The 15,354-nt window shown below is 43.8% G+C and overlaps 1 protein-coding gene across 1 annotated transcript in view; it reads right to left on the bottom strand.

Moving 5' to 3' along the window:
• ncoa1 (nuclear receptor coactivator 1) overlaps positions 1-14,951 on the bottom strand; it is a 44,037-nt gene extending 29,086 nt beyond the window's left edge. Inside the window, 2 exon segments of the mRNA XM_030110008.1 lie at positions 1,668-1,880; positions 14,310-14,951. The gene's annotated coding sequence lies outside the window, so the exon portion shown is untranslated.
• Between the last annotated feature and the right edge of the window lie 403 nt (positions 14,952-15,354).

The following is a 15,354-nucleotide window of genomic DNA, read 5'->3' as shown; positions in this document are numbered from 1 at the left end:
CGAAATAAAAACAGTCTATCCACTGGATGCACTCGCACCGACCAACTCCAGGAATAGTTTGAGCGGCAGTTCTAACCCCTCCTTCACATGTGACGATGTGTAGGATGAATCGCCTTTTATTCACACAAGAACAAAACAACATATTTCATCAACTGACAGCCGTGATGAGTTCAAACGCTGACGCGCACGTGATTACGATGACTGGAAATGAGCCGAAAACGCCACAGAAACCTGAAACATCCTGCAGACATTGTTGTCATCTTCATCAGTAGCTGTTGTCCTCACAAAACACACTGCGAGCCCATTCTTAACATGATCACATGAAGATTTCATGTCACGCAGTGTGAAACAGGATGTCGTATTCCACCACAAAAAATACAAATGAAGTCATTTTTGTATTAAAATGTTGGTGAATACACTGGAAAAAAAAGCTCTTCTTTGTTCATGTTTCTGATCCTTCATTTAAGGACCAGCCCCCCCCCCCCCCCCCCCCCCCCCCCCCCCCCCCCCCACACACACACACACACACACACACAGATCACGTTCCATCTGCAGCCACACGGATAATTCCACATGAATATTCATGGGCAGTCTGGCTGTAATTTGGAGCGTGGGCGTGCGTGTCCTCGACTGAACTCGTGCGGCTCTGCGGGAGGTCCGATCAGACACGCTGCGACGGACCGAGGCCTGCAGATCCACAGCGCGGCCGCGCACACACTGTCAGGCCTTCACAAGCCGCCCCGCAGCTCTGTTCACCGCTAAAAGTCCATGAGAAGAAGAAGAAATGAACAGAGAAGCAGAATCCTTGAAGCTCAATGCAGCCACGAGGTCTGATGGTTCTACTCTGAATATTCAACGGTGACGTCTGCTCACCTCGACAGACAAAATCTGCCAAAAGTCCAACAATAATCTGCCAAGAGTCCAACAATAATCTGCCAAGAGTCCAACAATAATACAGTGACAATCTGTCAATGATCCAACAAATAATTCAGCAATAATCCACCCAAAATTCCACAACAAACCACCATTAATCCAACAACGAAGCGCCAATAAACCTACGGTAATCCAACAACAAACCCTCAATAATCCAACAACAAACCATCAATAATCCAACAACAAAACACCATTAATTTGACAACAGATTATTGTTATTCTGGCAATAAGACGCCGTTAATCTGACCACAAACCACCATTAATATAACAACAAACCACCAATAATCTGACAACAAATCATCGTTCATCTGACAACAAACCACTAATAAGTCACTGAAAATCCCACAATAAATAACTGATAACCAAATGCCAGCAATCTACCATGAATGAACACCTGGGCAGAGGTGGCCTTCAAGCTAAACTGGTATCGGGAATTCACAATTTCAAATCCTACAGCTGATGGGTTCCTGAGCATGACCTTTGACCCCCATCAGCTTCCTGGAGCGCCCCCATGTGGCTGCACCTCCACATCCTGGAAGCAGGATCGGTCAAAGCGGAAAAACAGGAATTTCATCCAAGAGGATCAATAAAGTGGGTTAATAAAGTGTGATTAGTTCGGTTTTTATTTATAGCAATCCGCCAAAAATTCTCCAATAATCAACCATCAATATGGTTGGAATGAGGAAGAGATTCTCCGCTGGGCGGGGGGTGGAGGTTCTGGATGCTGGACTTACTTGATCTATGGCTCCAGTGGCTGAGTCATGTGGCGGCCTTGTCCAGAGCTCGGAGCAAAGCTGTACGAGGAATCAGGGGATGCTGGGAGGAGGAGGAGGAGGAGGATGAAGGAGCGGTGCTGCTGCTGGTGGAGGTGGTGGTGGTTATGGCTCCACGGCCGCTCGGTCACATGGCACCATCCCCGGAGCCGGGAGAAGCCCGCTGGCCTCCGACTGCAACACAGAGGAAGACTTTCTGTTAGCGTGGCGTCGGGCTGGCCGTCATGACATTTCCACACCGTCGTCATGTGAGCAGCACACGACACGCACGCCGACTTCAAAGAGCCTTGTGTTCGTCTTAACGGGCTGCTACTGAAGCCGACACAGGAAAAAAAAGGGTTGTGGGAAATGTTCTCAAACATTATTAGAATCGCAAACATAGTATCGCGATATCAACATGTGCAATATTCATACCGCCAAAGAACTTCTAACTATGCTTCCATGCACCGAGATTGACAGAAACTACTGCTAATTCACAAAAAATGTCATCAATTTATCACCGTAGTAGTAGAACACATATCCTCGGTTCACATCTCTTTGTTTTCCAGCTGGACCTCCAGAGTCACGGAGTCCGTGAACGTGACCATAAAGGTCTGAGAGCTGGGAGTCGTCACATAATCTGACCTGACATGTTTACCAGCGTCGTACATACACAAATCCAAAACCCAGCTTTACATTATGGAATTTCACCACAAGTACGTGCAAGACTTGTTATTCTGAAAACATCTGCTGCACGAGGCTAACTCTGGTCAGTGTTAATTTTGACATGAATTTTTCATTTCATTTTAGTTTTAGTCACTCACCAAAGACTAGATTTAGTTAAAGTCACATTTTAGCTTGTTAGTTTTGTTTTGTTTTGTTTTAGTTAAAATTTAGTCTGTGGAAATTAGTTTTAGTCATAATTTTAGTCTTGATGAAATTTGACAGTTTTGTTGTACTGTATAGTAAATTAGATAGACTAAATGGACTACACTTATATAGCGCTTTTTCAACTGCATTAGCAGAGACCAAAGCGGTTTACACTGTATTATCACATTCACCCATTCACACACACATTCACACACCGGTGGAGGCGGCTGCCATGCAAGCCGCTCCGTCCACCTACCGGGGGCAATTCAGGGTTCAGTGTCTTGCCCAAGGACACTTCGACATGCAGACAGGGGGAGACGGGAATCAAACTAACAACCTCCCGATTATCAGACGACTGCTCTCCCCACTGATCCACAGCAGCCCTAGATAGATAGATAGATAGATAGATAGATAGATAGATAGATAGATAGATAGATAGATAGATAGATAGATAGATAGATAGATAGATAGATAGATAGATAGATAGATAGATAGATAGATAGATAGATAGATAGATAGATAGATAGATAGATAGATAGATAGATAGATAGATAACTTTATTGTCCCCAGTAGGAAATTTGTCTTGGGCAAACTGCAAAGTGCTACATCAACATACATATACACATAAAAACAACACAACATAAAACCACAGTAGCAGAAGAGCAAAAGGATACGTGTCGCCGTAGTAAAAACTTCACTGTAAGCATATCTTTAATTATGTTTAGATATTTAAATTTAGAATGTATCATAGAACATCATACAATATCATAAATACGAAAATACAAGGCTTGTTGGAAAAAAAATTACATATATGAACTTCAGAATCTTTCTGTAAATGGGCTATTTTCACAGCTTCACTACTTCCTGAAATTAACTGTGCACATTCATTTCCTGTCTTGCATTATTGGCCAAACTGATTAATCCAGGTGTGTCTTGTTTAGACTGCTGCAACAAGACACACCTGGATTAATCAGTTTGGCCAATAATGCAAGACAGGAAATGAATGTGCACAGTTAATTTCAGGAAGTAGTGGAGCTGTGAAAATGGCCCATTCTTACAACAAATGACAGCCTGCAAGAAAAAAGCTCCAATCATAATGACCAGCAGGTGGCGGTAATGCAACCACGGGATGCAAGCTGCCGTAAAACATCACAGAAGAAGAAGAAGAAGAAGAGAAGCACAACAAAAAACAGTGCTGCTGCGGTGCTGCGTCTCCATATCGGAGACAGAATGGAGCCGGACCGGAGCCGGTGAGCCCGGCGTGAGGATGGTTGTAATAACCCAGCTTGTCCGACGGCCAGCGACAGCTTACTCGTCACATTTTTACTCGTCAGTTCGTGATGTTCAGAGATTTTGTTTTAGTTTTTGTTGTCATTACTTATTAAATTTACGTTCTCGTCACAAATTAGTCAGGGAATAAAGGGTCGTCAACGAATAGTTTTCGTTTAAATTTTCGTTGACAAAATTAACACCGACTCCGGTTAGCCTAGCAGCAAGCGGTAGCGTCAGTAGCACAGTGAGTATCGAGGGACTAACGCAGACTGGAGGGCAGCAGCTGGAGCTTTAGCTTGCATGCTAGCAAACATCTGTCCTGACAGGCTGAAATATCCAAGTCACTTTGAAAAAAAAAATCCGAGAGCAATTACACAAAGCTAATCTGTCAGCTCAGAGTTAGCTTAGCATCACAGCAGTCCTCTGAGAATGTACTCGGTGAAAATGGCTGAACCTGACGAGCACCGTCTCTATTAGCTGCTTCTATATGATGAGAAACGACGACTCGTGATGCTTCTGATCTCAAACTAGATTAGTCTGAATCTGTGATGAGCTGGATAATGTCTCTGCTGTACAGTACAAGAAAAACTAGGCAGCATCTTCCAGGAATTAAGTACAGTTTGTCAACTATTTTATGTAGAAGTCTGGCTTGGAAATGACGGGTGGGTTGAGGGGGTTTAGATCAGGGTTTTTTTTTTCCTTCTTGTTTTTTTGTGCGTTTGTTTGTTTTGTGTTTTTACTCTCTTTTTGCTGTTTATGGACAGGAGTTTCTCTTTGGTCCTGAGTTGATTCTGTGCTTTGCAGATCCCCTGTCACTACTTTATATCCTATGCTATGTATTTATTGAAAAATTCAATAAAAATATCCTTGAGAAAAAAAAACAACAAAAACTAGCCAGCATTTGCTAGCTGTGTCAGGAAAAAAAAAAAAAAAAAACAAAATTAGAAAGAGAATCACGTTTCACCCTTGACTTCTATGAGAATTCAGATATTAACATGGGTGGAACAATGGCAGCTGCTAGCGTTGCTAGCTAGATATCCACACTAATTGGACGTTGTTTAACCAGAGACCGTGTTATCTGTAGGGAATATAGCTCTTCAAGATATTTACTACTTTAACCACAACCACTCTGAACACTGTGTTACTTTAACTTACAGACTCTCTCTAATAGCTATATTTAGTTTTTTAAAGTGTGTCACTTCTACCTAACTCTCATTGAGACAACATGAGGCATGCTTGGAGATAAAACTGAGCTCATTTCTGATATTTGGTATTGTCCGTTTGCAAAGCAAAACATTTTGTTAGCATGAGCTTTGTTTAGTGATCGGTCAGCCCGACAGTCTTTAAGCATCTTCTTATAGAAATCACAGGTTCATCCACTTGGTAGAGTGGAGGAAGAAGAAAAACAAGAGACAGAGTGAGAGCAAGTGCGTCAGTACGTTTAATAAAATCCAAACAGCTGACTCACAATCAGATTTCTGGGAAGTGTTTACCTTCAACAAAGACTAAACTTTAAAGTTGTACTTCCACAATAATAGAGGCAAAAAATAAAAAAAACCCCTTCTGGTGATTAACGCTGCTCTGAATCCACATGAGGACAGATCCACCCCAGCGGATGGATGGCTGCCCTTTACCTCGGTTTCCTCTTTGAAGATTCAGACATAATAAGAAGACCTTGGCGAACACCGATGAAAATTCTTTGGAAAGTTAATCTACACGAAGAGGTGACGCTCTGTGAACATGGGAAACCTGAAGGTCAGCTTCGACAGACATTCGCTGAGCGAGTTTCAGTTTTCATCCGGATTGAATCATCACGACTCATGAGGGCTGAGCTTCCTCGTCTTCGAAGAGTCCCTCTTTCACCGAGTGCGGTGAAGCCACGCTCTCATCTCGGGGAGCGCTCGTCGGCTTGTTTTGGAACGGCGCGACGGTCTTCGTGTCTCGTCTATCAATGCTTGGAAATAAGTGCAAGGACTTTTGTGACAAACGGCGCAGATGTGGAAGAGTTATCAGCAATAAGAAGGTCGACGGCAACTGGCCCTGATCCCGCACCGCAACTAAAAGAAGCATTCCCGCTACAGCTGGACGATCCAGCTCCGCATCAGATTGTACAGTCTGGCATGTACGCTCCAGACACCTGACTTCTGAGCTTCTTAAACCTAACGGCTCCGCTGTCAACACCAGACAAAAAGAACAGTCGATCTGCAGTAGCTGTACCAGACTCGTTTTTCCACCTGTTAACAACTGAATGTGTTGAATACAAGTTAATGCTGACGTCAGGTGAAGTCGGGTTGATGCAAACGGTTGTAAAAGTCGGGCTGATGCTAAGGTCAGGTGAAGTCTGGCTGATGCTGACGTCAGGTGAAGTCGGGCATCTTTCATGTTCTTCTCATTTCAGAATGAATCAATGCCTCTCTTACAGTTGGCGAAAAAAAAAAAATTATCCCAATTTCTATTCTGGACAATTTTATATCACAAGCTGCATCACAAACAAATGCTGTTTTCCTCTTGGATTTTTTTTTCCCAGCGCTGCCGCTGACTCCGCCCTCAACCAATGGCAAAGCGTCTTTACAACACGTGAGCTTGTGGAGGAAGCGAAATGACCTGAAGAGCTGCACACGCAACGCGCGGATGGTGACGTCGCAGCGCTTCCTCCGGTGACCAGACCCTGAAGAGTCTTGGGCCATTGGGGGGAAGAGAAGTGACTTTACTGTAACAGGAACTGAAGCGAACACAAATAAGCTAACAGCTACAAACAAGAAGTGTTTGAACAATAATATCAAACAATGTGAAAATCATCCAAAGACGACGTTAGCTGAACACATTAGAAAAAGATGCACTTGTTTCTGTCAAGGAAAACTATTCCCGGAAGGTTTCTGTTAACGGTGCTTGCCCGATTCGTCTTTTGACGTCTGTAAATCCGGCGTGAAGGCGCTCGGTCACGCTGCCGCCGAGCAGATCAACAACTACAGTTCCTGCAATAAGTGGAATATTCATCCACTCCTCCGCGGGAAGGATCTGGATTTACTCCTCTTGAGGTAGAAAAGTCCATCTAATCCATGACTGTATCTGGGAATAATTACCCAGTGTGGCCAACTTGGATTATTCCAGGAGAGGAGGCGGAACAAACAGAGTTTAAAGATCTGAAACTGGGCCAAACTGTCAGCTTGGATGGAAACGAGCGAGTGGGTGACGAGCGCCCTGTTTTGGGTATTTAAAAAAAAAAAAAAAAAAAATCCAAACAACATTCCTCTCAGATCTTTCAGCATACATATTCACTGAATATTTGTATTTTGCAACATTAATAAAAAAAAATTACTTGGACTTGTTCCACCTAAACCGAAACAATCAAAGTGTCCTCTCTTAATTTCACAGATAGCACAAATATTCAATATACAATCTGTGGAAATATCCCAAAATCTGATACTGACCTATTTAATTAACAATTGAAAATACTTCAATGAACATCACAGTGCAAAGCATTATGGGACTGATCTGCTGAAATGAATAAGATCACATCTTGGTAGATATAAACTGGAAGAATATTCTCTTTATTCGGCGCTCATGTCAACGGATCAATCTGATCCTCTAATCGGAAAGAAATCAATATGATTGACAAAGAAATTGATACAAAAGTGTGAAACTAACTCATTTTTCCATTTCTAGCTCAAAAAAAGATGGATTTATGGAATTTTTTTTTTTTTTTTTATCCCTGTATAATGCCGTCTACACACTGCTGGGTCGGAGAGACTAAATGTGACTGACACCTGAAAGCCAACATCCCGTCAACACGAGGACAAAGAGGAACCTCCCAAACACGGCCAGTGGACTCGCCAAGGTCTCACATTTAGGTCACAAAACCTGGAAACACCCAATGCAAGCTCCTATTTTTAGAAACATGTCCGTCCAGAGGCTTTGAAAGCTGTGTGACAAGCTAATAAACAGCCCATCTGTTCATGATTCGGCAAAAAACTGAAAGGGAATTTTCTGGAAAAAAAAAAAAAAAAGGGTCAAGAACAAAGATTTTCTGCTCAGTTTTCAGGTTTCAACTCGTAGCTACCAGATGTTTGCATTGATTAAACAGATAACTTCTACAATCTGGAAGACTGAACGTTTCATTGATTTCTGACACTTGATCTGTGAATCAAGATTTGTGAATTTTATTCAGCAATTTTCATCTAAATGCAACGGAACAAGCTGATAATTCAAACTAAAATGCAATTGTAATTGAGTTCTTGGGAATCCTCGACCACGTTTTAAGTTTATTCTCCAACATATTTTTTTTGCTGAAATCTCAGTATGTTAATCCAAACAATCAATAGAAATTCAGATGAAAAGGTTTCTGATACCACTTCAATTCTTCCAGTTCAGCTACTGAACAGCTCATTTAGTCAGCTTTAAAATTATGAAAAAAACATTTCAGTGAAAACACACACACACACGCACACGCACACGCACACACAAAACCCTCCAAAAAATGTCCTACATCTTTGAAAGTCTTGGTTGGACCTGTTCCTCTACAAGTAACAACACAAACTGACAGGTTATGCTACATTGGGAAAATTTAAAAAAGAAAAAATGGACAAAAAAAAATTCAACTCCTCTTTACTTTCATATTTATCTTGAACATGTTTAAACTTGTTTCGAACCCAATGCATTTAATTTGAATAATAAAATTCCAGGTCAACGTGTTTCCATCCTTTCGAATCACTGAAAACGTTGAGCTGAGTGTTTTAATGACACTCGAGATAAAATTAGCTTAAATTCAGCTCAAATTTAGGTCGAAAACACGGAACCAAACAGCAAGAACGCTGATAAAGCAAAGCTGACAGAGTGACGACAGCACATCAAGACGGATGGGAAACCACCAAAAGATTTCAACAACAGTATTAAGAGGTTTTCTTCAGGTCGTTTCTTATATTTTTGCCATTTTTTCAACTTGAAGGTCCATTACACTGCAGTTAATCCAGATAAACTTATCTCCACAACAGAAGTCAGGATCTAAAGATCTGTCGGGTCCTGAAGATGCTTCGATCCTTCAGTTCAGACGTTGGTCAGCTTCAATTTTCAGATCGAAATTAAAGCTCAAATTAGAACCAATGAAAACATCCTCCTATAATCCTGCAATACACCTCCGCTTAGTGTCTAAAAACAACGAGACGAAGGAACAGACAGACCGAAAACGTTGAGGAAACCCGAACCTGTCAACTTGAGTCACCGGAAACGTTTTTATTCTGATTTAAGTTCCTGAGTGCTCAAAATCAAAGTTCTTTCGACAGAGCAAACCATCCAGTCATGATTCATCAAACTGGACTGTCGATCATAAAACCAATGAACCAAAAGAGTAATTTGAGATAAGTAAAGTTAGTACCGTATATTTTTGACTTGTTTGCTCCTCTTTGCTGCTGTACGAATACAACAGTCCAATTAAACTCAACTACACAACCACAGACGTCTCTCTGAAGAGGCCTGCTGGTGTCCCAGGATGTTCAGATCGCTCCGGTCAAGGCGTTCAGTGTCTTTCCATGTGGATGAACGACTCAGCGACTGAACGCCAAGCCCGACCGGAGCGTCTTGAACCAACCTGCCGCCGCCCGGCGAGGGGGATTCACTCCTCACCCGACCCGTTTCTCTCTGTTTTCCTCAATTACAGATTGGAAATGGGAAAAAAAAAGGAAAACCACACCTCGATGACCTCTATCTGAGCTGACAGGAAGGTGTGCGGGACGTGAACGGACTCTCTTCTCCTCACAGTTCCTTCCAGGTTGATGACTGTCGAAGACGTCGTCTGGTTTTCATATTATCGCGCTGCTTTCAACGCTCTCAACATGTTGGACGTCTTATTGTTGCACTGTGTCTTCCAGGTGCATTTGACAGGAAACCGATACCGATTTTTCATTTATTTCCTGTGAAAAATACACAAAAGACTCTTCCTTCATTCTGTTCTGGATTCGTGTTCCACTTTGATGAATCATGAGTCGTCCTGTTGGCTGTTTGTAGCTGGTTTTCCTGCTCATGAATGAGGTGCTGTGAGATATTGGGAGTTTATACTGGTTGTTTTCTTTTTTCTGACCTCAATTTGAGGAGAAACCATTTCACTTGGAGTTCTATTGTTAGGCGAAGGAATTTATTAGGTTCTTGAATCTACAATTTGAAATCTGTCAAAAACACATTAAAAAAGCAGAAAAAAAAATACTTTTTTCCTCATTATATGTGTTCCACTTTGCTGAATCCGGAGTCCATTGTTTTCTCTTTTCCCAGCCTGTTTTACTGCTCTGACACTTTTATGAATGAGGTGCTACGAGATATTGGACTTCCTACTGGATGGTTCTGGGTGTTCACCACGGAAGTTTGAGCTTCATTTAAAGCAACGTAACTTGAATTCCATTAAAAGTGAGCGGAAATGAACTGAATTAACATAATTATCCTGGACCAACACTTAGCCAAAAGTCCAACATCAACAGAAAGAACCTGGAAAACTGACTAAAGTTTTCATTCTCTCCATTATCTTGTGAGTGAAGTCAGTAAACTAGCGCTAAACTACCGAGCTAACCGACGCGCCTGACTTATCCCGATTTGACCTGGCTTTATTCCATCACGGAGTGGGGCTGCCGGAGCTTCAGCATTTCCCCCGTGGGGATCGATAAAGGATGCTGTATTCTCCCGGTGGATGGATTGATGGCAGCGTGCAGCTGCTTCCTGGAGATAAATCACCGCCGGCGGCTGGAAGCGCTCGCTCCGGCAGAGACACGGGCGTCGCCGATCGGGCTGCTGCAACGCACATCAATTCTCCTGGAAAAGTGGAGGAAAGAAAACCTCCGATTTGGCTTCTATTCTCAAACGGGACTCGCTTCAGGGAGATTAAAGCTGCATCTGCAGCTTCCTGTTCATTTTTTTTTTATAAGGGTGTGTATATCAGGGATGCACCTTCACTAGTATCAGGTAGGAAGGATGGATTTCATTGTTTCTACGACGTATCGCAACGCGGACGTGGTTTGGAGATTCTTTAATATTAAAGAGAAAGACAAAAATACGACGGTTCAAAAAAGACGAAACTATATGAAGAACATCCAGACTTCAGAGAAACATCTAATCCCACCTCAAACCGGGATTCTCCGGCTGTGAGTGCTCGCCACCTGACTTGCTTATGAGTGTTAAAATCTGACGTAGAGCCAGACACGCCTCTCGTTATTACGTCCCTCACGCCTGATTTAAACCATGATCTCCAACACTTTGGAAGACATAAAAGTTCATTGCTGCACATAAAGCAGAGAAACGGACTCCACTTACACAGATGGCGTTCAATAAAAAGCCTCACTGTCTCTGAGCAACGACGGGCCGATGTCTTTGATCGGTGGCCGTACGGCGGGACGAGGGCTAAGACCGGCCGAGCTACGTTTAGAAAACTGGACATCCAAGGACCAACAGGCCAAAGCGACATTTAACTACAGACTGAGTAAACATTCATGATATGAACGGAGGAGGAAGACTGAGAGGATGAGGAGGAAGAGGGACAAGTGGAGGAGGAAGCAGGAAGAGGAAGAGGAGGAAGTAGAAGAGGAAGAGGGACAGGAGAAGGGGGGAGAAAAAGGAGGAAGAGGGAGGAGGAGGAGGAAGCATGAGTCCATCACCACTTAAAAAACAGACTCCATTTCTCATCCTGTCGACCATCACTGATGATTTTCAGCTTGTGTCAAACATAAACTCTGAACACGCCGAACTACTCAGAATCCGTTACCGTATATCTACATTCAGCAGTTTCCACCAACTTCCTGGAGACTTCAGCGCTTCGACGCAGCAGATCTTCTGAGGTTCAAGTCAATTTCACCTCTTTCACCGAGCAGACATCGCTCCAGGCCAGCAGCTACGCTGGGCCACTGACGCACTGAGGTCAAACTTTAGATATAATCTGTTGATATTCTTCGCTGAGTGGTGCTCCGTGATCGACGGCTGATGTTGACCACACACACTCAGAGCTGCAGAGGAGAAACGGCTGGTTCAATGGAGCGCAGTGATTACTGTCAATAGTGGAATTCGAACCTGGGACCCTCGGAACACAAGCTCACTTCATAACGTCTGAACAGAAACGCATGAATGGGGAGATGCACAGAAGGAAGGGAGGGAGGGAGGGATGAATCAATGATGGAGTAATGACACATGCATGAACTGATGAATGAATAAGTGGCAGCATAGATGGATAGATAAGGCAAAGATGGATGTAGTGTGGTTAATTACATAGTAACATGGCTGCTGTACAGTAACATGGTTTGTAATTTTGTCATTTTTGTAATTTGTTAATTATGTAAATCACTGTCAGTCAGTTATTGCTATTGTGTTATTTTTGTCTCTTTTTATTCCTTCTATTTATATTTTTTACTTGTGCCCTTTTTTTTAAAAAAAATCTGTTCTTTCTTTTCTCCGTTTGCACCTCCACCAAAATAAATTCCTCAAAAAGGCCACTGTACTTGGCAATAAACCAGTTTCTGACTCAGATTCTGGTTGATTGTACAGTATCACTGCTAGTTGGATAGTAGTACAGCATGTTTAGTTGGACAGTAGTGTTGAATGGTTACTTGTATAGAGTCGTGACAGGTTAGCTGGAAAGCAAACGATATGTGAGCGCAGGAACAGACGGACTGATGGATGAATGAACAAACTACACAGATGGAAGATTGTGTCTCTGGACATTCTTATGAGTCCAGGTAGGAGGAATCTCAAGACAGTCTCTTTCAGCCGGACATAGAAACCATCCGCATAGAAACAACACAACACAGAGACCACCGACACCAAGACCACTGACACAACCGCACAGCGACCAGCGACACACATATGAAACCTTGGGAGACACAATCTAAATACCTGATCTTCAACATGTAGGCCACGTTCACACGGCGGCGTTTCATGTGAAACCGCAGCATTCTTGATTTTGGTTTCAGGAAATTATTCATGTTTACATGTAAATGACAGCAACACTAAAAACAATGAGTTGGTTCAGTTTGTTTAGGAAAGAAAACACACACACACACACACACATAGTGCAGAGAACAATACACTCTAAACGTTCATGTCTGAAACACGGACATTCATATGGACAGAACACCAAGTTGGATTGCTACTACAATGGCTGTCAGCTCTAAAACTACCAAGTCCAGGAGAACCTGGACTGGAAGTCAAGACACTCTGGAGGAAAACGTTATTACAGTTCATCTACTGCCAGTGACTCCGAGCAGACGGCCAAAACGCGAGGGAAGTTGTCCGTTTTCACTAAAAATCATTAAATTCAGCCATAATCAGGTCAACGTGAAATCAAGCAACACGGAAACCCGAGGTCATCAGCATCTGAACCTCTACAGACCGGCACTCCAACAGCCAGTCAGACTCACCAGGTGGAGTGAGCTGATGAAACGAGCCCGTCCAGGAGGACAGCTCGCTTTCTTCCTCTCTTTTTTAACACATTACAGGACTCAAGAGTTTATAGATTAACCAGGGAGGCAACCGACCACTGCAACCACGTGGAGACAAACGAGGGCAGATAAGGACAAATGTGCTCAGCTGCTTTGATTGATTACATTAAAAATGTTTGCAAACAACACGTTTTGGGTGATTTCATGCCATAGGTGCAACGTTGAAGAAAAGTACAACACTACCTGGAGGTGTTTCACGCAACCTGACAGAAGAACTGACTGTTCTTTTTCATTGCTGGTGGAAGAGGAGTAAAAAAAAAAAAAAAACAGACCACAGCCAACATGCTCCGAGACAAGAAAGAGGAGAAAGGTCCCATCCAATAAGTTTAGGTTGTGCACTTTTGAACTGGACAATACTGAGTCAATTTAAGCCTTTAAGACACAATATTCAAATCTCTTCTTTGCATTTTCATACTGAAAGCAGTGACGGATCAATGAAAGGATGCTACCAACAAACGTTTCAGATGATGGGAGCATGCACGCAGCGACGGAGAGATCTAAAACCCCCGATCATAGAAAAGATGAAATGACTGCATGTGGAATGGAGGGCATCTGAGGTGAGGCGCCGCCATCCTCCTCCGACCGTGCTCACATCCCGCTCTGCAGCGGCGGCTTGACAGCAAGGATTTCCACGTACCTGGGAGGAAAAGGTCACCCTGTGCTCCAAGTGCCTTTTGTTTTGGTTTTGGTTTTTTTTTTTCCTTCAATATCTTCGCGTTAAGTAGCGGTAATAAGTTCAAAACGCTCCGCAGCGCCACCTGGAGGACCTCCAGGAAACCTTACATAAGAACTGACTGTTCTCTTCCTTTGCAGGTGGCGGAGGAGTAAAAAAAAAGAGAGAGAGAGAGAAAGAGAGAGCGCGAGAGAGAGACATCGATGACTGCACGTTATGTTCCCGGTTGGAGAAGATGTGAATGGTAGTAGGGAGGCGGAAAAAAAAAACAGCCACAACAATGAGTGTGTTTGCGTGCGTGAGCGTGCGTGTCTGCAGCAATCAGTTGATCACGCATCTTCTTACCTGCTCCCACCCCGAGGCTTTGTAAACAGATCTGCGGGGAGGCGGGGGCTTCTGCGGGGGTCTCGGGTGCGGGTCACGCTGGATGATGGTTAATCCCCATGCGTGGAACCGTGCGTGGAAGCCAGTTAGCTTCGGGCTAAGCTAACGCTAAAGCTAAAGGATAGTGAGGCGTGTGCGTATGTGTTTTTTCTTTTTTTTTTAAATCTCGATCCACTCTCACTCCGACGCTCCTGCGCAGGAGCATGGCACACGATGAAAAAAAAAATAAAATAAAATAAATTAAAAATACAAAACACGCGTAAGAAAAAACAAGAAAGGGAAAAACGCGTGTTTAAGTCTTTAAAGAAGTTAGCTCGTGCGCGGCCCTGCTCGGCTCGCGCTCTGAACGTCAGCTTGTGTTGACAAACAAGCGCACACGGCTCGAGGCTGCTAGCACGGTTAGCTTAGCCTAGCCACCAGGATCTCCTATACATATTTATATATACGCGAAGAAAACGGAGGTAAATCCAGTCCCGGGCGCGGGCCGTGGAGCGTGTCCCCCGCTCGCGGCTGTGTCCGGACTCCCCCGCGGGGCTCGGCTGCGTGCGGCTCCGTGCCTTTCACAATGACGGCGCGCTGCGGTTCGTCTTCAGCTCTCGCTCTGCTCGCTGCTCTCCGCCATTTCCAATCTCTCAACACAAACAAACAGGGCTGCCGCTCGGCCGCGCGCACACCCGCTCTGCGCGCGCTCCCGGGGGCGCGCCGCGCAGCGACGTGCATACATACTGATGCATCCCGGCCGCATGCATAATTAATGAGGGAACACGGTGTTTATGATCATCGGCGCGAGGGAAGCGGAGGATTACTCTTTGGGGAGAGTAACGGAGTTAATGCAGGAGCGACAGAGAGTTGAGAATACATGATTACTGAAGGAGGAGGGACGTCTGCTGCTGGAGGGCAGCTGTACAGATGTGGGTCAGCATGAGTCACTGGTTCAGAGGGAGGAAGATGCTCTATCACCTGGATGTTAGGAGGAAGATGCTCTATCATCTGCATATCATCTGAA

This window comes from Salarias fasciatus, chromosome 15 (genome assembly GCF_902148845.1).
Source record: "Salarias fasciatus chromosome 15, fSalaFa1.1, whole genome shotgun sequence".
In the NCBI taxonomy this organism is placed as follows: Eukaryota; Metazoa; Chordata; class Actinopteri; order Blenniiformes; family Blenniidae; genus Salarias; species Salarias fasciatus.
This window is presented reverse-complemented; position numbering and strand designations above follow the sequence as displayed.